This window comes from Arvicola amphibius, chromosome X, assembly GCF_903992535.2.
Source record: "Arvicola amphibius chromosome X, mArvAmp1.2, whole genome shotgun sequence".
NCBI lineage: Eukaryota > Metazoa > Chordata > Mammalia > Rodentia > Cricetidae > Arvicola > Arvicola amphibius.
In genome coordinates this window covers 45,029,931-45,056,711 of record NC_052065.1, presented here as the reverse complement: position 1 = coordinate 45,056,711, position 26,781 = coordinate 45,029,931, and the positions used below count along the sequence as shown (strand labels likewise).

Here is a 26,781-nt window from a genome sequence, read left to right as displayed (position 1 = left end):
AGGCACAACTTGTGGGAAGAGCTAACAGATGATTGATCCAATTTGAGGCCTACGCCATGAAAGGGAGCCTATGTTTGCCACTGTCTAGATGACTGAGAACTGGAGGCAGGTGGCCCAGAGACCTAGAATAGGAGAAATACCAACAAAATGATTCCTAATGATATTCTGCTATAGTCATAGATGGTTGACTATTCCAATTGATTTTCCCCAACAGCTGATGGGAGAAGATACATAAACCCACAGCCAAACATTAAAGAGAGAGAGAGCACAAATTAGAGGACTCCATTGGGTTCCCGCCCCTTGGAGCTCCAGGAGCCGGCCCCCAGACAAGGGAGAGGAAGAATTGTAGGAGCAAAAGGGATGGGAGACACCAGGAGAACACAGCCCACAGAATCAACTAACCTGGACCCAGCAGGGCTCAAAAAGACTAAACTGACAACTAGGGAGCCTGCTTGGGACTGACTTAGGTCCTCTGCATACATATTACAGTTGTGTAACTTTTTCTTCTTGTGGAACTCCTAAGAGTGGGAGTAGGGGTGTCACCTGGCCTTGGGACCATTTTCCTCCTACTGGGTTGCTTCATGCAACCCTGACATGAGAGTTTGTGCCTAGTCTTACTATATTTTGTTATGCCATCGTTGATTATTATTGCTGGGAGACCCGCTCCTCTCTGAAGGGAAATGGAAGAAGAATGAGTTTGGGAGAGAGGGAGAGTGCAGTGGGGAATGGAAGGAGTAGAGGGAGGGGAACCAGTCAGGATGAGAAAAGAATGAAAAGGGGTGTAAAAATTTAAATTTAAATAAGCAGACAAAAATTTTAAATCTATAAACCTTTAAAAAATAAATGTGTCTCTAAGATCTTCCTTAAGGAAAGGTTTGGTGCCCATTGTTCCAGAGTATGGTTAGAAGTTTATGCCAGGTGGCTACTTCTTCAAGACCAGCTAGTGGCTCAACATTTTCTAGGGTAGATATCTTGGTTACAGAGTAGGATTGAGGTATGAAGAAAAATTCCATGTTTTGTGCTCAAAAATCCCTGAATGAAATATGAGTTTGCTTTATACAGGTCTAGAAGAAAAGAGGAGCAATTCCTGCAGAAATTGAGTTTCTAAAAAGGGGGAAGTGATGAGTGCTTGGGATTCTTGGTTCTATAAGCTATAAAGCATGCCCCCCTATATAGCCACAGCACACAAGCAAGTCTTCTAAAGGGAGCAGCAGAAACATGCAACTCAGAAAGGCTCCATCTGAGAAGTTAAAGTGGTCCCAGTCATTCGTTAGCAGGTGGTGGTCCTGCAGGAAAATACACAGGATTAGAACACAAACAGTAAATCAGGACTCTGATATTGCTGACAGATTGAATTTACATTTTGAAAATTAAAAGTACTATGACATCCCTTTGATATTGAAATACTGAATATAGTATGATCTACTACATTTATACACTTCAAAACATATTTTACAAATGCCATGACTAATAATTGATTGCCAACATGACAGGATCTAAAATCACCGTATAAACACACTTTTATATGTTTTCTATGTTTAAAGATGTTTTCAGAAAGGTTTAAGAGAACAATGAAGACTCACTCTGAACAGGGGCTAGTACCAACCACAGTGCCATAGTTCCAGCTCAGTTAAAAGGAGAAAATGAGTTGAGCGGCAGCATTCATCTCTTGCTGCTTTCTGATTTCAGATCCAATGGGATCCACTGCCTCATGTCCCTGCCACTGTGACTTCCCAGGCCTGATGAACTGTACCCTCAGTGTATGAGCCACAATATACCATCTATTCTTCAAATCGCTTTTATCAGGTATTTTCTCACAGTGATGACAAACATATCTGAAACAATGAGCACATTAAATTCAATAATTTTGAGAAAATTAATAAGCATAAACAAAGGTTTCAGATCAGGCCCTAACATGGAAAATCTATCAAGGTCCCACATTATTACCGGAATTTGATTGGCACAGAGAGAGTAACAAAAGGATATGGTTGGAGTCTATTCCTCAAAGGTTCATGTGCTAGACTTAGCCACATCTGCGAGGTATTTAAAGAGGTAAACCATAGACATTATTGTGATTTTGAGGAAAAGGCTTTGGAAACTGATTACGATGAGATGATCTCATAACAGAAGAGTCTCCATGACTGAGCAATGGTGACATTCTAAAGGAAAAGAGAGAACTCAGAGGATATAAACACACACAAGAACTCCCTGGCTGCTGTCACGTGATGGCATATACCATCTTGGACATCTGCCAGAACTGCCAGAAAGAAAGCTATCATCATTTGCAAACTTGTATTTCCAGGTCAGCGATCTAAATAAATACCTTATCTCTATAAATTTACCCAGCTTTTACTAACAAAAGCTGACTAGTGTAGCCAGTAAAGAGTTTCCAGCTTTTTTTCTATTGTGACCCTAAGGACAGGCAGGTAGCCTCACAGAAAACTGACAGGATATTCAGAACTTTAAGGAATCGTTATTACTCTGACTACTTTCTGGAAGCCTGATTCATTCCCCACCCCAGAGGCTTTTCTTGCTGCTTGCTCCTAAGAATATCAACCTGGAGTCTTTCTCTAACTAAAGAGATATATTTACCCTTTGGCCAGACAGGTCTGAGATATTTTCATATGGGAAATTGATAGCAGTGTGGTTATGATGTGATATTGATGCTTCTGTGAGGCAGACAACCATCATTGGACACAAGAGTTAATAGACCATTGCTTGCTTGTCCTTTGAATTGGAAACCTCAGTGATACACTCTTCTCAGAGATCTGTAATGGGAACCAGCCACAGATACTCAAAACAACAACATGCTTATTAATGCAGCCTTTCTTGGCTACCTTCCATTTCTATTCAATGACTCTCAGCCTCTCCAGATCAATCATTTCCACTGAAATCCTTGTATTGGCATTTGATTCCCAGGGAAACCAAACTAAGGTCCTTCTTAGCTTCAGACTCCCTTCATGCCCTGGATGGAAGGGGCACCATGTTCACCCCAGCAGAATACACGAAGGAAAGCCTCATCTCCAGGATGTTCATGGTAAATGTTTATGCTTTTAGAGACTCCAACTTCTAAGCACTCTCAGCGTACTCCTCAAAACAGTAGGCAAAGAATTCCCCTCGCCTTCCACAGAAGCCTGCTCAAGCCAGACGTCTGCATTATTCCTTTTCTTCTTACACAATGGATATGATCTTCAGTATAAGGTAGGTAAAAAACCATGAAACTGAATTTATTCCCTCAGAGTCACTTCCTCATTATAAAAGAACAGATTTTTAAAACCTTAATTTATATTTATTTCACTTTTTCAAGAATCTCACTGCATTGTCAGGCCAGCATCATGCCCTCAGTGCTCTTGGCTGTGCCCTCCTGCTGCTGGGTTTCCAGCAGTGTGCCACCATGGTGGGCTCACCCCATATTCCAGTTATTCTGTAGGGACTGAAGGGGTAGTCTGTGTGGTACCTTATCTTTTGTGAGGCAATTGGGTGCCGTCATATTTCCATGAAGTCCTTAGATATTTCCATGGAAAAAAATCTGAATTGGCACGGTCAAGAATGCCTCAAACTACTGAGTCTGATGGCATGTGTCTTCAATTCCAGCACTTAGGAGGCAGAGGCAAGTGGATCTCTAGGAGTTTGAGGTAAGCCTTGTCAACAATCAGAATAATCAGGGCTACATAATGAGACTCTATTTCAAAAACAAAGAAACAAACAACCAAAAAAAATGAAGGAAGGGAGGGAGGGAGAGAGGGGGAGGAAGGAAGGGAGGGAGGAAGGAAGGGAAGGAGACAGAGAGGAAGGAAGGAATAAAGGGAGGAAGAAAGGAAGGAAGGATGGAAAATAATTCCTGGGACTGGGGAAATGATGGCTCAGTGTTACTGGAAGTGTGTATTACTCTTTCAGAAGATTTGAGTTTAATTCCCAGAAACTATTCAAGGCATTTAATAAGCACCTGTAACTTGAGGTCACGGTCTCTGGCGCCCTCTTGTGGTTTTCATAGGCATTTGCACGCATGCTCACATTGCACCTTTAAAAATAAAAAATAATAGCTTCTCATGGTGGTTCACATCAGGATTCAGGACGTGGAGGCAGTTGGATCTCTTTGAATTCAGCCTCATTTAGGTAGTAAGTCCCAAGCCAGTCAGGGTTACATAGTGAGACCCTGTCTCAAAAATAAATAAGTCTAGAAAATTAAAAGATAAAGCAGAGATAAAAAAATATTTTGTGTCAAGGCCCATTTTAGGATTTCCTGCCAGGTAGTCTGCATTGCTACTTGTCAAAAGTCACTGCAATACAAAACGAGCAAAAGACAATATGTACACGTATGAGCTCAGGTGTGATAAACCATCATCTATAAACATAGGCTGGATTAAGTTTACAATGTACATTTTGACATCCTATTCTAGTGCTGTGTTATCAAACAGATTTCTGCAGAATGAAAATATTCTGTAACCCATCTAATATGGTCGCCAATATGTGAATAATACTACAGTGGCCATGAATTTTTAAATTGTAATTTGCATTTAAATAGGCACATGTGGCCAGTGACTACCATATTGGACATAGTGTGGTGTTGTTTTGCCAATCTTGGCAAACTCTCGACCACTTAATCATGTTTCTGTCAACATTTCTGCCCCGACTGCTTATTCACTGGGAAGCACAATGCTGGAAACAGTGAAAATGAGAACAACATATGCTCCGGCTTCCCAGTGAGCCTGACAGCCTCCCTTTTGCTTTTGGTCTGGTTGGCTGAGCATCATACATATGGAGTAGACAAGCCATCATTTCTCCCTGAGAATACTAAAGGAGAAAAGCTCTTAGGGATGTAGTTCATGAGTTGCAAAGTCCCTGCCAATAATTCAGACATCATCGGGTGGTCTTGGGTACCACTGAAAGTCCCATCAAGGTTGGGGCTACAGTTTTCTGTTTCAGTGGGCATTTTCACTTTGCTAAAGCTGTCAGTTCCAAAATTCTGACCTTTTAATAGCTGATAACTCAATTTCAGTAAGCTTCATTTCAAACCCCTGCTTTCCCCCTTTCAGGTTTGCTTTTCAAAACCAGCCTAACGGGGACCGTTCTGCTATGTGATGAAGTTGCTTCCAGAAACCCATAAGCATAAATCCACAGGTTTATTGCTCAGTTAGTGCTTATGGGTTCCTAGAAGCAACTTTGCCACAATCCTGTGAAATCTTGCTCACAGTTCATTGAACTCTGACTGGATCTTGAATTATATTTGATGCTCCAACAGAAAGCAATATTTGTCACATTCTATTACAGTATGTTCTTTGGCTTTGGAAAGCTGAGTATTGCTTTGAAAAATTCTCTGTACTAGAGAGCTTACTGCCCTCAGATTTTAAATCAAAATATTTCAAGATGTCACTGTGTTAAAGTAATAATTTATATGCAAAAGTTATATATACTGAAACTTGATACCAGTTTATCCCAGCCATGGTAAGGACATCAGGACTATACCCGCCGAAGTGGGAAGCAACATCCTTACTTCTGAAAGTCAGTTTTTTTATACTTTTTTGACTTACTTAAATTGAATTATGAGCTGGAGAGATGACTCAGTGATATAAGCATTAGGACCTGAATTTGGATCCCAGAATTCACATTAAAAGCCAAGCCTGGCAGCATGTCTTTTTAACCCCAGGGCTTAAGGGGAGTCAAAACAAGTGTATTTTTCGAGCTCATTGGACAGCCAGTCCTAACAATCAGTGAAATCTGGGTTCAGTGAACCATACTGTCTTCAAAACAAAAATAAGGTGAACAGTAGAGGAAAGCAGCAGAAGTCAACCTCTAGCCTACACACATGCACACACAGGCAAGGACACCTGCTCACACATGCATAATTCATACGTACAAAATTGAAATAAATATGCTTAATCTGTGACTCTACTATTTTGTGCAATTAATCTAATATTTCTTTTAATGTATGTGTATATGTGCATATACATACATACATGTGTATGTATATATAGACGCAGGATATTAAAACAGTAGTGTGCATTACTCTATTATATAACTGTTTTACAATATATTTACCAACTAACTCTAGACATACACTTGATATTTTGGAACAAATATAAGAAGATATTTTAAGACAAATGTATAAACACATATATAATATTTATTTTAGATTTATTTATTTGTATACACATGTGTGTTGCCTGTATGTATGTATGCGTATCATATGCATGACTGATGCCCTTGGAGGTCCGAAGAGGGAGTTGAAATAGAACTGAAGTCATGGATGATTGCGAGGCACCATGTAAGAGCTGGGAACCAAATCCAAGTCAGTTCAAAGAGCAACAAGTTTGCTGCAGGAAATCTTCCTAGTTTTCTAAAATGGTTGGGACAAGTCACATTATAGCCTACAATGTACATGTGTTTTAGTTGCTCTACACACTCAGAAAGAGGTTTTCTTTTTCATTTCAGTAATTATGGTTGATCTATGGTCCCTTATTGTGGATTTGATTTGAATTTTTTTAGTGGCAAGTCAGGTTGAACACCTTTTCACTTCCTTCCCAGCTCATGGATATCATGTCTGATTGGGTGTACCCATTCAATACTTTTGCTCAGTTTTCATTAAAACCAAGAGATTGCTTTTCAGTTTTGAATATGTAACATGATTACAAGTTCAAAACTTAAAAAATGCAAAATATTTCAAAATAAAATGCTATTATGTTTTTACAGGTTCAGCCAGTTTCCATTTCTTCTCTAAATATAGCAGAACTATTAAATAATTTTTAAAATAAATTTGTTTTGTTCATTGTATACATCATGTTTAATGAGAGAGAGAGAGAGAGAGAGAGAGAGAATCAGTACAAAGTACAATGTCCTCAGTTTGAACAACTCAGGAGGAAGATTATTTATTGCATGTTTAATGCTATAGAAATAGCAGTTGAGATAATGCTATCTTTAGGTACGATCAAAACTTAAGAGAAATTTGCAAAAGCTTCTAGACTTGAAATACAGGGTATGCACCAGCTGTCTCATTAGGACTGAACCACTGAGTCAATTAACCGTACGAGTAGAAAGCAATACTGATTCTAAGTCAGTCTTCTCATCCACTAAACTGTAAATCCTCTGCAGAGGAGGCATCATTGGCATTGTAGGACTTACATAAGCAAGATATATGATTTGCTGTACAAATGCTGAATCAACTGGGTCTGAGATCCACTTTCTCAGTTATTCACTAGTAGTAAGTTGGAGGTACATTAACTCTTTTAAGCCACCTGGGTAACATTACTGCACAGAAAATTAGTGTAAAAGAAGATTGTTTTCTCTATAAATGTTCGCTTTTGCAAGCTTGCTTAAGTGCTGAAGTTCCCCTTTGAAGTAGAATCTAGATAAGTTACTCAGAAAACTCTGAAAGTTTGAGTATGCAGTGTTGTAATGCTCAAAACATTATATTATACATTATACTGCAGAAAAAAAAACCCTATGTGATTTGGAGGTGTCACCTGACCATAGCAAAGTCAGTTTCATGTCCCACTTACATGAGATCTCCAGAGTAGTTAACTCCATAGAACTGGAAAGAAGAATGTTATTTGTCAGCGTAGAGAGAAAGAAGAAAATACATTTATGAGACGGGAAAGTTCTGCAGATGAGAAGTGCTGATGGTTGCACAACAATTTGAATGTTACCAATGCCACAGGACTGCATAGATAAAAGTCAAAGTGGTAAAGTTCTATATACAACTCTTACCACAAAAAGAAAGACAAAATGTTTTAGTAGCCACTTAAAGAATTAATAGAAATTTGTATAAAAAATTAACTTTTAAACTTTTCTATCTACTTAAAGTTTTTTTTTTGTTTTGGGTTTTATTTTTGTGTTGTTGCTTTTATTTATTTAGTTGGTTGATTGGTTGGTTGGTTGGTTGGTTGTTGGAAGAAGGTTGCTCATTCATTTACTGGTTGCTCAGACCCAAATAATCTCTCAGAAACTATACTAATTATTCTACTGGTTGGCCTATTAGTTTGTGCATATGTTCGTTAGCTCTTACTTACATCTTGAATTAACCCATTACTGTTAATCTGTGCATCACAACAAGGCCGTGGCCTACCGGCAAGTTTCCACCATCTGTCTCCTCTAGCAGCCACATGGCAACTCAATGATTCTACCTATTTTCTCCCAGCATTCAGTTTAGTTTTCCAGCCTAACTCTATTTTGCCCTATCACAGGCCAAAGCAGCTTCTTCATTCATTAACCAATAAAAACAACACAAATACAGAAGGACTTCCCACACCAGTGGGTTGTTTTGTTGGCTGGTTGGTTTTGAGGGAGTTTTTCAATGTGTAGCCTAGGCTGGCCTTGAATCCTGTGTCCTTTACTTCAGCCTCCAGATTAGTGACTTAAATTTTGTTACAATTATTTGTGTCTGCCACTGCAAAGTTTTCTTTCTTATTAAAGTATTCTATAGATAATGGCAATATGAAGCTGAACTATATCAAATGAAAGTAGAATTGTTATTGTTTGAGAATTTAAGATTTTTGATAAAATGATTTTTGCTCTCAATACAATACTATTATATTCCCCATACGCATCAACAATTACACTTCATTGGTTTAATATGAATAACTGATTGAAGGATAAAAGTTTTAACAATTCAAGAAAACATTTCTTTTTTGATTGAAAATGTAGCTTATGAATACACCATTTATAGTCATAAGCAATTATCTCTGTTTTTAGATCAATAAAGCAATTTTTATTGTTTTTATTGAGCTATATATTTTCTCTGCTTCCCCCCTTCCTCCCCCTACTCCTTCTGCCCTCTCCCATGATCTCCACATTCCCAATTTACTCAGGAGAGCTTGCCTTTTTCTACTTCTCATGTAGATTAGATCCATGTATGTCTCTCTTAGGGTATTCTTTGTTGTCTAGGTTCTTTGGTATTGTGAATTGTAGGCTAGTTTTCCTTTGCTTTATGTCTAAAAGCCACTTATGAGTGAGTGTGTATTATATTTGTCTTTCTGAGTCTGTGTTACCTCACTCAATATGATGTTTTCTAGATATATCCATTTGCCACAAATATTAAGATTTTTATGTAAATGTACCACATCGTCTTTACCCAGTCTCTGGTAGAGGGGCACTTAGGTTGTTTCCAGATTCTGGCTATGACAAATAATGTTGCTATGAACATAGATGAGCACATGTCCTTGGGATATGATTGAGCAACCTTTGGGTATATACCCAAAAATGGTATTGCTGGGTCTTCAGGTAGGTTGTTTCTTAATTTTCAGAGAAATTCTATACTAATTTCCAAAGTGGCTGTACCAGTTTGCACTCCCACCAGCAATGCAGAAGTGTTCCCTTTACCCCACATCCTTTCCACCATAAATTGTCATCACTGTTTATGTTTGATCTTGGCCATTCTGACATGTGTAATATGGAATCTCGGAGTAGTTTTGTTTGCATTTCTCTGATGACTAAGGATGTTGAACATTTCCTTAAGTGTCTTTCAGCCATTTTAGATTCTTCTGTTGAGAGTTCTCTGTTTAGGTCTGTACCCCATTTTTTTCTGGGTTATTTGTTCTTTTGATGACCAATATCTTGAGTTCTTTGAATAATTTGAAGATCAACCCTCTGTCCAATGTGGTAAAGATCTTTTCCCATTCTGTAGACTATCATTTTGTCCTTGTCCTTTGCTTTTCAGAAGCTTTTCAGTTTCAGTGGTGTAGGAGGTCTTTCTGTATTTGTGTTGCTTTCATTGGTTAATAAAGAAACTGCTTTGGGACTGGTGACAGGGAAGAACTTAGGTAGGCGCGGAGAGAGAACTGAATTCTGGGAGGAAGAAAGGAGAGAGAGAGAGAGAGAGAGAGAGAGAGAGAGAGAGAGAGAGAGAGAGAGACCATGAAGCTGCAAGGTCAGACATGCTGAATCTTTCCAGGCAACCCACAACCTCGGGGTGACATACAGATTATTAGAAATGGGTTGAATCAAGATTTGAGAGTTAGCCAATAAGAGGCTAGAGATAATGGGCCAGGCAGAAATTTAATTAATATAATTTATGTGTGGTTATTTCATGTGTAAGATAGCTGGGTGGCCAGGATGAAAAGCAGGCTCTCTCTCCTTGCAACATTTCAGGAAGTCCATTTATTAATTGTTTCTCTCAGTGTCTGTGCCACTGGGGTTATATTTAGGAAATGGTCTCCTGTGACAATGTGTGTACTTCCCAATTTCTCTTCTATGAGGTTCAGTGTGGTTGGGTTTATGTTGAGGTCTTTGATCCATTTGGACTTGAGTTCTGTGCATGGTAATAGATATGGATCTATTTTCTTTCTTCTACATATTGATATCTAGTTATGCCAGCACCATTTGTTGATTCTTAATTTTATATATTTTTTTACTTCATTGTCAAAACTCAGGTGTTCATAGGTGTGTGGACTGATATCTGGGTCTTCAATTCAATTCCATTGGAACTCTGACTGTTTTTATGCCAATACCAGGCTGTTTTCAGTGCTGTAGCTCTGTAGAACGGTTTAAAATCAGGGATTTTGACTTTCAGAAGTTCCTTTATTGTACAGGATTGTTTTGGCTCTCCTGGGATCTTTGCTTTTCCATATGAAGTTGAGAATTGTTCTTTCAAGGTCTGTGAAGAATTTTGCTGGGACTTTGATGGGCATTGCATTGAATCTGTAGATTGCTTTGCATAAGCTTTCCAATTTTACTGTTAATTCTACCTAACCAAGAGCCTGGGAGAGCTTTCCATTTTTTGCTATCTTTTTCAATATCTTTCTTCAATTCTTTTTTGTTGTTGTTGTTGTTTGTTTTGTTTTTGTTTTTGTTTTTCGAGACAGGGTTTCTCTGTGGCTTTGGAGCCTGTCCTGGAACTAGCTCTTGTAGACCAGGCTGGTCTCGAACTCACAGAGATCCACCTGCCTCTGCCTCTCGAGTGATGGGATTAAAGGTGTGCGCCCAGCCTTTCTTCAATTCTTAAAGTTCTTGTCATACAGGTCTTTCACCTGTTTTCTTGGAGTTACTCCAAAATATTTTATGTTATTTGTGGCTATTGGAAAGGGTGATGTCTCTCTGATTTATTTATTTATTTTTCCATTTAAAAGTTTTTGAAGTTTTTGTCCTATCTTGAATAAAGAGGAGATTTTTCTGTAGAGTGAGTGTGCCTTCCTTCTTTACTCATTGCCTTGTTTCTGATCCACAGTGGACTCCATGAACTTTACACAGAACACCCACTCTCCATCCACCTGATGTTCTGTAAGCAGAGACTGTTTACCAGTCCTCAGCTTTAGGAATGTACTCATTGCCATAATCTTCCCTGAAACTATGAAGGAGGCCTTAGACACATGACTGTACAACTTGGGAGAGATGTGACTTTTAAGTGGATCCCTCACCTAAGTTAATCAAGGTCTAAAACAGGGCCTCAAGAAGCAAAGAAGCCAATGTGAGTCTTCATTTTATTCTATTCTAAGATAAGCACTACTGCCAAGCATGATGGAGAATACAAGGGAAGTAACAGCACAAGTGTCAATAATAACAAAGACCCTGTCTTTTACAGCACACAATTTAATGGATGAAATACATTTCTTAGAAGAATGATCTGTGCATGGTGATACATACCTGTAATCCCAGCCCTTGAGAGGTTAAAGCAAGAAGATGAGCTACATAGTGAGACCCTTGTCTCAAAACTTAGTAACAATAATAACAAAAAATTTAGCAGGAATCTTAGATCTATCTAACAAGCAACTTACAAAGAAGAGCTTAAGGCTACCTGTTATGTTAAATGAAACAGGTTTTCCCATTTGTGAAGGATTGGCAAACAGCTTGTTTGGAAATTTTGTGAACATTGTTCATCACATATCCCACCATTCAACAAGCAGGAACTTCCTCCTCAACAGGGCTTCAACAGCAGTACATACATGGTTTTATACTAGTGTATCATTTCTCAGTATTGTCATGTGCTTTTGTTACTTACATCAAAGAAATAAGGAGAGGAATGAGGCTTTCTTTGTGACCCTTGCCTAATAAAGAAAAAAGTGAATAAATTCCATTAGCGGTAGTAGGAGCTTATCAATGGCCACCAGCAACTATTCAGCCCTATCTGCACTCCCACAGTGGATCACTCCTTTTCATCATTGGGAAAAGAAACAATCTGGTTGACTTGAAATTTTTTTCTTACACTGTTTGCTTTTTTCAGCTTTCCCATCTTTTTGCAAGCATAGGGCTTTAGTTTCTCAGAGAAAGTGAGAGTGACAGGGACCACATTTCATCTCCTCATTACAGGAGCATATTCACATGTCCCTAGAGGAAGCGTATCTAAGATTACTTCCAATGTCTAACAGTGCCTCTTCACTCATGAATCTAGGTCACACCAGCTGATGTCAAAATCAATGTGATGTTTCACCACTTAGGAAGACATTTAATATGCTCTCCATTTTTCATCCCTTCCCACATTTATGTATCTAGAATAAGGCTATGGGCCAATAAACTCCCATTTAAAAAATAACAGGGAACAGGATTCATTTAATCCATGGTGATAGTTTGCCAAACTCTGATCAATACTATTGCCAAATAAGGAAGAAAGAAGTAAGTTATAGGACAAGAAATGGGAAAACTTTGGCTAAAAGTTTGAATAGATAACAAGAGGGACAAAATATGATTCTTTTAAAGACAAAGAAAATTTAATATCAAAGAAAGATATGCTTGGGGATAATTTTACACACATGTGCAGACATCATATACATAAATAATATAAAAAATAAAATAGAAATAAAATTAAAAGCATAGTGAGTCTTTAAAGGCTTTGCACACATGTTTATGGAATACCTATATTATTAATAACATTTTGATCAATTTCTTACAATTACAAGAAAAATTGTTTGATGCACTCCCTTTTCAGTACTTTAATAATTTTCAAATCCAGCTTTTTATTCTAAAAAAATAGTAAATATTGCATTTACTTTTACAGAGAAAAGGGTATACATTTCAAATATGGTTTTCTTCTCACTTATAGGACTTTAAAAAAAGGTTTTTACACTATTTATTTTTATTTATTTATTAATGTGTGTGTGTGTGTGTGTGTGTGTGTGTGTGTGTTACATGTATGAGGATGCTTTGCGGGGGGACAGAAGAGCACACCAAGTCTCCTTGAGCTGGAGTTATATGCAGTTGTGACCTGTTTGCTCTGGATATTGGGGACAGAATTTAGGCACTCTGCAAAAGCAGGGAACACTTTCAACCACTAAGTCATCTTGCGCGTGCGCACGAGAGAGAGAGAGAGAGAGAGAGAGAGAGAGAGAGAGAGAGAGAGAGAGGAGAGATTAATTCCATAAATTCTAAATTCTATAACTCTAGAGAACCCTGACCAACACACCCACTTACAGGTATTTGGCCTTAAAAAAACTTGCAATGCCTATTACACAGTTAAAACGTGGCTTCTAATAATCAATATTAAGATTACCAAGTGACATGGTTCATTAAACAGAGAGCTATGTTGAATCTCAGGACCATAACATCACCTATAACCTAAACATCCTAGAAGACTTGATTTTTTTCCTTGAATCAGGGAAAGAACTACTGGGAAAATGTATTCTGATAGAAGAAAGCCATTGTTTGGTTTGTTTTTATTGCTTCTCTGCTATTAGCTACAAGGTTTCCAAGGACATTTGGACTGTAAGAAATATCAACAAATTTATCTTTGACATTTCAGTAAGGGTCAAAAAAGACATTTATAAATGCAAAAACACTTTGAATTTTACCTTGAAAAAGTACTAATTCTTTTGATATGTGAATGATGCTGAAATAAATATTTGACAATAAAAATGCATTTTCAGTTATACTGTGACTGAGAAATATGCTTTTCTCTAACTGGGAAAAGAATGCCTGCCTTTTTCCCCAGTGTTTCACTGAACAGCTGTGAGTTTTCAGACCATCTCCATTAAACAAGTTCACATATTTGCTTCCCCTTCAGCCTCACTCTTTCAATATTTAGTCATTGAATCTAGATCTTGTTGTTATTCCCAGTGTCCAAACATCAACTTAATTTGCTACAAGCAGGATAAATCAAGCTTTTCCATAACAAAACTAAATAAAATTGTCACTCATGGGCGGGAAAAACATAAAAATAAGTTGAATATTTAGCTTCCCTTTCTAAGCCCATCTTAAGAGTCATTTGATGTCGAATCCTGATTCCCTGATTCCAAGTTTTCCGTATTGAAATAATTATTAATAATTCAGCCGATTCCAAAGCTCTCTTTTATTATAAATAAGAGAAGAGGCTCGTTCAATGTCTTATGATCAAATTGTATAGAAGAAAACACAAATCTTACAGACCCAAGATCTTTTCTACTGTGACGTAACTCCACTTCCATGTTTTCAGTCTTTCTTCAACAGTTTTAAGTCCATTCATTTATTTAAAAAGCAATTGGGGGGGGCTGGCAAGATGGCTCAGCAAGTAAAGTACTTATCACCTAAGCATGAGGACTGGAGTTCAGATCTCTGGCAGCCACATAAATGCTGAGTGGAGATAACATATGCCTGAAATCCTAGTGTAGAGATAAACACATGGGGTCTTCCAGGTAAGGTGGCTAACTAGATTAGCTGAATTGATGAGCTCAGGGTTCAAATGGGATAATATAACTAAAAGATAAAAGGGTGAGTAATTGAGGGAAGCACCCAATGTTAACCTCTAGCTTCCAGATGCACTGTACATGTGCATGTTTACTTGTGCATATACATGTGTAGTAGGAGCCTCTTGTTTGTTTCTGGCTGCTCAGCCCTGAAATAACCACACAGAAATTTAAATCTCTGCTTGGCCCATTAGCTCTAGCTTCTTATTGACAAACTCTTCCATCTTAATTTAACCCATTTCTAGTAATATGTGTATCACCACATGGCTGTGGTTTACCGGTAAAGTTCTGTCCAGCTCCAGAACATGTGGGGCTACATGGCTTTTCTCTGACTCCAACTTCTTTTTGTCAGCATTCAGTTTAGTTTTTCCCACTTAGCTCTGTTCTACCCTGCTCTGCTATAGGCTCAAAGCAGTTTCTTTATTAACCAAGGGTATTCACAGCATACAGAGGGGAATCCCACATCATAAATGCACCCACGCACATACACACATACATTCCACACATACACATGTAAAAATTAATTTACTGGGATAGGGATATAGCTCAGTCATAGAGGAACATTTCCTTTGTGTACAATCTCATTCCATTGGACCTTATTTCAAAGTATAGTATCATCATAAAGAAGGAACTAAAAAGCATAAACACTTGTGATAAGGCAAGTATTCCATAGTGCTAAAGGAATGAAGAAATATATGATATATGAGGAATGAGGAGCCACAAGTTTTAGAATGGCAATCTCTCGTTCTTTCTCAAGTACCTATGTTGTATATGTGTGCTCATGCCCCCTCTCTTTGTGTGTGTGTGTGTGTGTGTGTGTGTGTGTGTGTCCATTTCTTTACCACTAGAATTTCAGGTATGTACTACATTGCCTGGTTTTCACACAAGTTCTGGGACTCAAACTCAGGGCCTCTTCCTTGAAAGGCATTTTACTGAATTATATCCCCAGTCCAATGAAACGCATTACAAAACAGGATGTTTCATGTGTCATGGAAACATAAATTATATGGTAAGACTCTTGTAATATTCATGTGTGATGGTTGTTTTCTTGTGACCAGATGTGGTAACTAAGACCAAAAATCCCAGCATACTGAAGTCTTAAGCAGAATGATTGTCACAAGTTTAAGGCCAACCTGTCTTAAATAGTGAGCTCTAGGTCAGTCCAAGATATGGTTTGAGAGGCACTGTCTGAGTGTGGGTTGGGAGAAAGAAAAAGAAATTTCTATACAGTGGTAATTTAACAGTAAAGAATAAATTACATCTTCTAGCTCACAGATTCCACAGTGATCTGCATGTACCTTCTATGATTTATAATTTTCTTATTTTCATTCTATACTTATAGATAATTTACACAGAAAGTGGTAGAATGTCTTAATTACTTTCCTATTGTTGTGAAGAGCCACCATGAGGCAACTTATAAATGAAATAGTTTAGTGGGGGCTTACAGTTTCAGAGGATTAGTCTATGATCACCATGATGGTGAGCATAGCAGCAGGCAGGTAGGCAGGTATGACTCTGAAGCAGTAGCTGAGAGCTTACATCTAACCCATAAGGAGGAGACAGTTAACTGGAAATGGCATAGACTTTTGAAACCCTAAAGATCACCCTCAGTGACACACCTCCTCCAGCAAGGCCACACAATTCTTTTCCACAGTTCCATCAAACGTATGGGCTCATGTGCATCATTCCTACTCAAACCACCATGGAAAATAAACCATTAACTTTGCATAGCCATTATATTTTAAGTTCAATGCACTTTAATGCTGTCTGAGAAAAGCATACATGAATTAAGTGGGGCATAGGGGTGTGTTGGAATTAAGTAAAAGGTTTTATATATATATATATATATATATATATATATATATATATATATATATATATATAGAGAGAGAGAGAGAGAGAGAGAGAGAGAGAGAGAATATCCTGAGAAGGTGAGACAAGTGGAAACACTATGGCTTAACAAAATAGTGTTAATACCATAAATATAAATGTATTATTTAAGTAAAAATTGGAATTATACTAATTGGATGAATTAAAAATAATCCCATATGTTTAAACCATAAAAAGGTAAACGACGATCTTTTATTAAACTGTTATTATTTTCCACAAGATAATAAACTATACCTCGGACACAAAAAAAAGTCTTGAATATTTTGTTATCAACTAATTATACTTCATAATCATGAGCATGTTTACTATATCCAGTCTTCTGCTAAAATGTGATTTTATAAGACAGTATATCATGTAAATACTTATTAAATTAATCCCATGTTAATCATCAGTATTGTTTGCAATATAAGTAGCATTGAAATAAGTACAAATACAACTAAATCTTCACTTAAGTCTATCATTCAAAATTAAATTTACTAGAAATTGAATTGCTAGATCACACTGTAAGTTTTTGATACTTAGAACAGTTAGCTCCAGAAAATGATATCTGCTTTAATACTTTATATAGCATGGCGGTCGGGCGACAGTGGGAAATAACCAAAACTAGCCTTGTCCAAAATAATCAGCTTTAATAAAGGAAGGAAGTGGGGCAAACTTACAGAGCCAAGGTTCCAGCGAAGAGCAGCGAACCAAGAGGGTAGAACTTACCCAAACCCGGTTCTTTTAAAGGTATTTTTTGCCCTGGAGCGGCCACGCCCCTCAGACAAGGGATTGGTCAGCCTCCCCAACATATCCCCCTTTTGTCTAAATAAGAAAGATTCAAAACCAAATACAACTATATACAATGGGAACAGATAATATAAAATTACAAGAAGCAAACAATATTAAGCAAGGAACATATAACAGAAGTTCTACTAAGCATTCTACTTCAAGAAGTCTAAATAATGTAGAGGGTAGCTACAATCATCTAATCTTCAACCCCATCAAAGATCTGAGAAGGGAAGTAATATTACTTAAGCAACCAGGAAGTACAAATGAGAAACTTCCAAAATGTGCAACAGATGACAGAGACAACTGACTACCTGGGCAATCACACAAGTCTCGTAGCAATGTTGAGGCAACCAACTTTGGCTAAGGCCTAACACAACCGACATACCATTTTTCAAAGGCAAGGAACCTTTAGTAGAACTATCCTACCCTGTCTTGGCAAGATAAGACAATCCTGTTTTATCCACTTTTAATATTTTCCTCAGAAATATAGGCTCTAGATGTAGCAGGAATGTTAATTTGGGTATTCCATTGCTACAATAGGTCACGGCCCCATAAATTCACTGCAATATTAGCTACATATGGCCTTAATTTTCCTATTTGTCCTTCTGTCCCTATGCTTCAACCCATCTCGTGCTTTGCCTTACTCGAGATAGGGTTCCAATTCCCAGGAACTGAACATTTACGTCCTGCAGAGGCCAATACAGATGCCAAGATTCTGGAGTAATGATACTTACATCCGTGCCTGTGTCCAGCAGGCCAGTAATGAAAATGCCGTTTACACACAATCTTAACTTTGGTCTTTGATCACTTATAGAAGTTTGCCAAAATACACGTAACTCAACTTTTAGGCCGATTTTGCTTTTAACAAGCATGGGACTTTCTAATTGTCCTGATGAGGCATGTTCTCTGTAGTAACGGGAATGACTGGACCACATTCGCCATGGGGGCCTGCGAGAGGCCCCCCATTGTATTTCCTGATTGCAGTGGATTGCCTTGTCTATCTCTTGTCGATCTACATTCATTTGTCCAATGTCTACCTTTTCCACATCTCCTACATAAACCTGAAGGCTGAGGCCTCCTATTCCTGTTATTCCTGGAAGAGGCATTATTATTATTATTTCTGGAAATCCTTTGTCTACAGTTCCTTTTCATATGTCCCATTTTGCCACAATTAAAACATTTGGTATTTTGATGCCTTTTTCCATTGGAAATTGCTTCTTCTACCCATGCTTCAGTGCCATAGTCAAACGTATCAACATTCATTGTATGCAAGACTCATTCATCCAAGGGTGCTGATCTGATCTTTAAAGGTCCCAAAATCCTTTTGCACTCCACACTGGCATTCTCATAAGCCAAAGACTCAATTATTATACGCCTTGCTTCTGGGGCAGATATCCCTATTTGTACAGCTTTAGTTAGTCTTTGTAAAAAGTCACTAAATGGTTCTCTCTGACCTTGTTTAACTCTGATATATGATTCCATTCTCTGTCTTGGGTCTTGAATCCTGTCCCAAGCCTTTAATGCTGCTGTAGTACATATGGATAAGGTGTGTTCATCATAATTAGCTTGTTCTAGAGGATCAGAAAAAAAGTCTTTCACCTAGAATTTGATCTAGGGTAATGTCAATTCCCTTCGCTCTTTCCTGCTGTTCTAAAAGTCTAGCCTCTTGTCTGAACATACACTTCCAATTTAATTGAGATCTGTTCTCTAGAACAGCAGATACTAACTGTACCCAATCGTGGAGCATTGGCTTGTTGCTTATAGACCAAGTTTTGAGCATCTCTCTAACAAAGGACGAATGCAGCCCAAAATTCATAATGGCTTGTTTAATTTCTTTGAGATCATTCATACGGACGGGTTCCCATGTATATTCCTTGATGAACCTAGGGTTTTTAGAACCAGTCATCTTCTCTGTTGCTATTACTGAAAAGGCAGGTAGAGCTTTATGGAAATTATCCCGGAGAGTTCTATTCACTGATGGGGTTAAGATTTTCTTTTGTACCATTTGCTCCTGTTCATCAGAGTCTATAATTTCCTCAATCTTTTCAAATCTGTTTACCATTGCCTTCTGCAAGGCCTGAATCTCTTGTCCAGAATTATGTTCCAAGGCTTTCATAGAGGATTCTAAGATACGAAGTTTGACCAATACAGATAATATCTCATCCTTGGACAGAATTTTCATGGCATGAATTGTGCCATCTTGTATTGAAATTCTGTCCATTAATCTTTCATAGCCCTTTGATAAAGTCTTATAAATACATTCAATGGTTCGAATCTTCTCAGATAATGTTTCAGTTCCTACAGACAGGAACTAAAATTTATGATTCAAATCAGCTGTTCCTTCTTCCACACCAATGAATTTTTTCGGACAATCAGACCGAATCTCCTGCAAATTTTGCTCAATTGATAGTCATATAAGACAAAGATCTATTATTCCTTTCCTCAAGAACTTCAAACTGTTTCTTGATGTGGTTATTGTCAATCTGAATTGTTTTTGAAATTGTCTCAACCATTTGGAAGTTGTCTCTCAAAACAGTTGTGCCCTTCCTTAATTTTTCAACTTCTGCCTGTAAGGACTCTATCATTTTTCTATTGTCCAACCACGTTATAATGAAAAAAATAAAAATAAGAAAGATACCAAGCCCTGTAAATATCCAACCAAAGGAAACCACATTTGCATCGCTGCAAAATTCAGTCATTGTGCAATCAAACAAGCTATAAAATTTTTCAATGGTGATATTATCAGACATTTTCAATCAAATCTGTATATATATATACATATATATGTATTATATATATATATATATATATATATATATATATATATATATATATAATAGAAAGAAATACCTGCAATGACCATTGTCTGCCAGTAGATGGCGGGGTGCACCTGGATCCACGTGGCGGAGAAAGTCAGACCCGGAAAGGAAATTCTAAAAAATAGAAGCTCACAGACAGTGCACTGGGTGGATTATAAAATGGGCAGAGGGGCCGCTCTTACGCGCTGGGGTCAGAATCACAGGTAGCCTCAAAGCGAGCCGCCTGTGTAAGAACGGGCAGGGTGCAGGCTCTGTTCACTTGAGTGCACTGTGAAATCTGTGCGAGTTATCGCGAGCTAGCGGGCTGTGCACCTAGTATTTGTAGTGTGCCTGGCAATCAAGCCGGGTCAGCATGCCTGTAAGCCGTGAGCAGGAACACTCTGCTATTATCTGGCGGTCAGGCCTGCCGCGAGCTGTGGGGGAGGGGTAATCCCCGGTTGCCGGTTCCGGGCAGCCAGGAAGCGACCCGGGGTAGTTAAAAAAAAAAAGAAAGAAAGCCTCACGTGGGGGCGCCAAATGTAGCATGGTGGTCGGGCAGCAATGGGAAATAACCAAAACTAGCCTTGTCCGAAATAATCAGCTTTAATAAAGGAAGGAAGTGGGGTAAACTTACAGAGCCAGGGTTCCAGCGAAGAGCAGGGAACCAAGAGGGTGGAGCTTACCCAAACCCCGGTTCTTTTAAAGGTATGTTTTGCCCTGGAGCAGCCACGCCCCTCAGACAAGGGATTGGTCAACCTCCCCAACAACTTTAAATTATTTACTTAATGCAATAATCACTTCTTAATTTTTTTTATTGACCTAGAACATAGTCCAGAGATTGAAAGGTGCTTGTCACAGAAACCTAATGTCCTGAATTCAATTCCTAGAATCCATAATGAAAGGAGAAAACTGATGCCCAAAATTTATCCTAACATACTCATATGCTATGACATGTGTACACATACACACACACACACACACACACACACACATCTAACATACACTGTAATGATTAATAATAGTAATAATAAGTAGAGAAGAGGAAGAAGAAATAATGAAAATAAACTATGGGCTGGAGAGACTGCTTAGCAGATAAGAGTGTTTGCTGGTTCTTCAGAGGATCAGACTTCTGTTGCTGGTACCCACAGTTAGACAGCTTACATCTAACCATAAGGACAGCTCCTTTTCTGGTTTTGGAGTATACCATATATGCACATGCACACAAAAAAAATAAAAAACAAAACATACATATTTAAGAAGATAAATAAAAGAAAAAAATTTTTCAGAGGAACAAATGAGGCTAAATTAGCATAATTTGTCCCCCTTTTGTTTATTTTTTAATCAGTAGACCAGATTCTTCCATTTATTGATCATGATTGATTAGTTCCAAAACAGAAGATAATTATATTATATAATTAAATGGGTTTATGTATCTGTAAAAATTGGGTTATATTTTTTCTTTTATTGAAAATAGATTTTTTTCTTCACATACATGTCCTGAATATGCTTTCTTCTCCCTCTCCTCCCAGCTCTTTCCTATCTCCCCTCCCATACATATCCATTCCTTTCTGTATCTCATTAGGTACCAAGCAGACTTCTAAGGGATAAAAATAAAATAAAGTATAATATAATGTAAGAGGGCATAGTGTCCTTTACTCACCGACAAGCACTAGGAAAACCAGGAATGGTAAGCATACAGGCTTATCTCTTCAATGAGAAAGGATGTGTATACCTATTTTCCACCCAAAAGACTAGGAGTGGATGCTGTTCATAACCCGGTGCTTCACTATCTGTAGAATCAGTCCTCTCCCAACCCACCAGAATGTGTATCCAAAACTCCACATCCTTAGATCTTTATCTTTAACTTTGTTTCTCGGTCAGTAGACCCCATCCTTGGGGGAGATATCACAGAGACTTTATAGCCTGCTGACCTTTACACTATCTCAGTCTGAGACCATACCAGATCCTAGGCCCTTTGGCTATAGAACCCATCTTCATGGTGGAGATTACATGTACTTTTCAAAAGTGTTTCTATCTAGTCACACCTTAAGCTTTATTGTGCACAGGGGATTGGGTTAATTGCTACCAGGAAACATTCCCAAAATTGTACTGTACTTAAATATGTCTAAAATAAACTGCCTGGTCTCAGACTACAGAAGTTTCAACCGGCACCAGCTAATTAAGTCATGCTGAGCCAAGTTTCCTTCTTTCCTCATATGGTTTGTTTCCCTGCTAATTGGGATGCTTGCAGGGATACCTTCCCACAATATAATAAGATATTTTTTTTTAAATCTAATACATCAGAATAGGAAAAAAAAAACAGAAGGAAAAGAGCACAAGAAAAGGCACAAGGAACAGATATAGATACAGGGGTCCAATCATTCACACACTTGGGAACTCCATAAAAGCACTAGACTGGAAGCCAGAATATAAGCACAGAGGACCTGCTGAAAAGCCTTGAAGACCCTGTGCATGCAGCTTCAATCTCTGTGAGTTCATATGTATATAGATCATGTTGATTTAGAGGGCCTTTTTCCTGGTGTCTTTCATCCCCTGTGCCTCTTATACTCTTTCCATTTCTTTTGCAGGTTTCTCTGAGCTGTGAGGGGAGGGATTTGGTGAAGACATTCCATTTTGAACTATGTATTCCCCAAGGTCTTTCTATGTTCACTGTCTTAAGGTGGATCTCTATATTTTTCCCATCTGCTGCAGGAGGAAGTTTCTTTGATGATGGCTGAGCCGCACACTGGCTTGCTGGCTTCCTTGGAAGGGGTTAATGTTAATTTTTAAAGAAAGGTGTTACTCATCTGAATTCTTTTTTCATGTTGAATCATCATAAATTGTTCCTTCAGGGAATAGTATAACCAATTTTTACAACTAATGCTTTCTTTTCTCTTATATTTTGAATGTTTATACAGCTATTTTGTCTGTTATTATATTTATTTATGATGTTACATGCCATGGAATGTAGATTTTCTCTTAGCAAAAAAAGAAAAACAATGTTAAGCAATTATCTCACAATAATTTCGGTGTCTTTTCCCAGCTGAATATTTTCAGTGAAAATTTTATATCCATCACATGTTAAATATTCTTTGTATTTGGTTTTATTCCTGAACTCAGACTTTTTTGGCAGAAAAACATCTAAAGTACAATTTAGAAAATATAAATACATACAGTACAACCATCCAATCCAAGTGCTTTGGATTATATATTAGAGCTACTAGATTGACAAGTTTTTAAGTTTTTATTTAGTATATACTATATTTTGATTATAGTCATTAGTATATTATAAACATTTTAGCATTGCAATGAAATAACTGAATATTATTTTAATGAGTTGGTAGTTAGTTCTACTTATAATATCTTTATTTTGCTAGATACCTTTACGTTTTGCTGTTATGGAATAAGCTATGGTTTATATATACATTGTACTCATAAATAAACATTTTGATATTTATTTATATGAATAGCATAGTTGCTGAAGCCAATAGGGAAAATATAAGTATTTTACAAGAAATATATAATTAATAATAAAATTAAATTGATTTGAATTTTTGTCAAGTTGATACCTTTGGCTTTTCTGCTCTTTCATGAAATTCTCAAATTATTCAATTATTCTTGGTGCTGCTATTGCAAATGGTGTCAGTGTTTGGTGATATTTGTGTTCTGACATGATTCTATGTTTATATTTTTACACCTTTAAACAGCTTCTCCAATCAACCCCTATGAAATGAGGAATGGTATCTAGATGGGAAGGCAAAGTAACTCTGCCAACATACTGCATCTATAATTTAACTCTTCCATCATTGTGTCTCTGCCTGCATCTTCCTTCTCCTCTCTTGTTTCCTCTGTCTCTCCCCACCCTTTCAAAGCAACAATAGCTTTTGGGTTATACTAACTACATTTTTTTCTATATATGTCTCAACTTCTGATTTGTTCTAGCAACTATAGCACTAAGTATGTTTGTTTAAGTAAAATAAAATCTAGTTTGCTCGCCTTTTCACCTGTGAGGTCCTTGGAACCTTGCAACACTGCTTGCTCCAGTGCTGAGGGGAACTAAGAGGTCAGTCAGTGGCCACAGGGCTGGACAGCTGGACTCTCCACTCTCTGGGATCTCCCTAGTGGGACAAAACCCAGAGGGACAAAACCCAGAAGCACCTCCTCAACTCCCTCAGCTTTTCTAGCCAGCCAGCATGGAGTTTTCCTGCCTCTGGGCTATCCCCCAGCCCACCTTGCCCTCAAGCCTGCCTTTTTTCACCTGTGAGTTCTGTGAAACCCTGCAACAGAGCTTGCTCCAATACTGAGGGGACCTAAGAGAGGAAAGACTAGGAAAAACTCTCAAGTTAGGACTTTTCATGACAGTGAGACACATTTGTTCCTGGTAGCACCAATTACTTCAAGAAGAAGATGGGCATTGAAGAGGCTCCTCATGGAGTTTGTTAGCCACTTAGGCATGGAACTGCTCTTGCCTGAACTGCTTGATGAACTGGACATGCAGGACTCACAGAGAAATGACTGTTGAACTTGCGTAAACGTAAGACAATCCTTTGAGGTTCTTGCTACATGAAAGAGTCTTCTAGACATTCTGCAAGACACAGAAGAAAGCAACTGACAAACTGCCAATCAATATAGGTAGAATTGCCTTAGAAATTTCCTGCTTCATGAAATAGTCTGATAGATATTATGGGCCAGTTGGCTGAAGATGGATGCTCTTAATGGCACAGAAAAACTTTGGATGACTGTCTAGGCTGTGAAATGTTTCTGTCACTTCCTGTTTACTTAGATAATATATCCTTCTGGAGTCTTTGATGGGATTGAAGAATTTATAGTTATAGTTTTCATTAGTTATTATGAAAGATAAAGTAGATATAAGTATTATAATTAAAATTCTTGCTTGATACCTGTTTTGTTATATGTAATTTTACCATGTTAAAGTTAGAACCTTTCTTTTTATTTAAACAGAAAAGGTTGGGTGATGTAGGATTCCCCTCCATATGCTGTGAATAGCATTCGTTAATAAAGGAACGGCTTTGGGCCTATAGCAGAGCTATAGGGTAACAGAGATAGATGGAGAAAACTAAACTGAATGCTGGGAGGAAGAAAGCAGAGTCAGAGAGAAGCCATGCAGCCCCACCAAAGCCAGATAGAACTTTAGCTGGTAAGCCACAGCTACGTGGCAATACACAGATTAATGGAAACGGGTTAAATTAATATGTAGGAGTTAGCCAATAAGAAGCTAGAGTTAATGTGCCAAGCAACAATTTAAATAATATAGTTTTGTGTGATTGTTTCGGTTTGGGGGCAGCAGAAACAAACAAGTGGCCCCTCCTATAACATCATTTCCTAAACCTTCCCAAAGAACTCCATGTACTGGGAGCCAAGCATTCAAACATGAGCATATGGGACCATTCTGATTTAAGTCACCACAGTTCTCCTCCATTTTTACCAATTTTCATAATCAGTTCTTCTATGGGTGAACATCATCTCTATTGTGACTAGACCAACAATCAATATAGATGAGCAAGTATCTTTCTGTTAAGATATAGAGTCCTTCATTATTATTATATTTATATCATTTTTATTTCCTTAGTCATAAAATACAGATAACATATTATGTATCATATAATATGGTAGCAAGTATTTACCTATATTTTGTGGGAGAAGAGAATTGTGGTTACTTTTATTACTGAGATAAGACCTTTGTAATATAATCTAGTCTAGCCTATAACTCATAATTCTTATATCTCTGCTTGTAGAGTTCTAAGATTACAAGTATATGTTGAAAGACCAGGATAAATCCAGACCCCTCTAGCAGGAAAAATAGAGCTAAATATCTAGCAGGAAGAGAAGAGCCAAAAATCTATGTTAGCTGGTTCAGTGACTCTGATTCAGGAACTAGCTGAAGATAAAGTTAGATAATAATCTTGAGAAACAGGGAGGTATCCCCTTGTGATTATCACTGGTATTTTGGGAATTTTCCAATGATGCCTTCCCTACCCCCTTTGAATTACTGGGTTGTGGTTTCTTCCTTTAAATACCCTTTTTCCCAGCTACTCGGGGTAGGACTCTCTACCCCTGCATGGGAAATGAGTTTCAGCCCCAGTGCACTGATTCCTGTCCTGTCAATAAACCTCATGTGATTGCAGCAAGGATGGTTTCTCGTGAGTTCCTGGGGGGTCATGTTATCCTGAGACTTGAGTAAGAGTCTCCCTACTCCGGAGTCTTTCAATGTCACCCCAGCTAACTTTCTTTATCTCTTGTTTGTAAATAGTGCTTTCAAAATCATCCTATTCTTCTTCTTTTTGATTGTACTATATATAATCTCTCTCTGTTATCTTAGTGGTAGACTATAGTTGCTAATCACTCCCTATGCAATTCTAGTTGGCTGTACTTGGCTTTGTGAAAAGATTCCTCTGACATTGCCTTTGACTCCTAGATGCCATTTGTTTTGGTCTGTACATGTAATATCCTCCAGCAAGGATCATATAGAAGACTTAGTCACGAATGCAAAAGGTACTCATAAATATCACTTTGGAGAAGTGATTGGATCATGAGGGTCATGACTTCATCAGGATATTAACCCATTTTTTGATTCACAAGTTGATAATTGTAGGTGAGGACCTGCTTTGAGAAAGTAGATCAAAGAAAGAGGCTTTGATGTCTATCTTATCCCCAAACCTTTTCTATAAATTTTGCTGCTTCCTGTATGTCATGAGGTAAGCAGCTCTTTTCTATGATGC

General features: G+C 37.8%; 1 long non-coding RNA gene across 1 annotated transcript; it reads right to left on the bottom strand.

Annotated features, from left to right (window-relative positions):
* Positions 1 to 3,963: 3,963 nt before the first annotated feature.
* On the bottom strand, positions 3,964 to 20,703 carry LOC119805266. The gene is made up of 3 exons (XR_005283882.1): positions 20,676 to 20,703; positions 20,094 to 20,176; positions 3,964 to 4,021 (listed from the first exon to the last, which is right to left on the bottom strand). It is a non-coding gene; the product is annotated as an uncharacterized LOC119805266 (long non-coding RNA).
* Between the last annotated feature and the right edge of the window lie 6,078 nt (positions 20,704 to 26,781).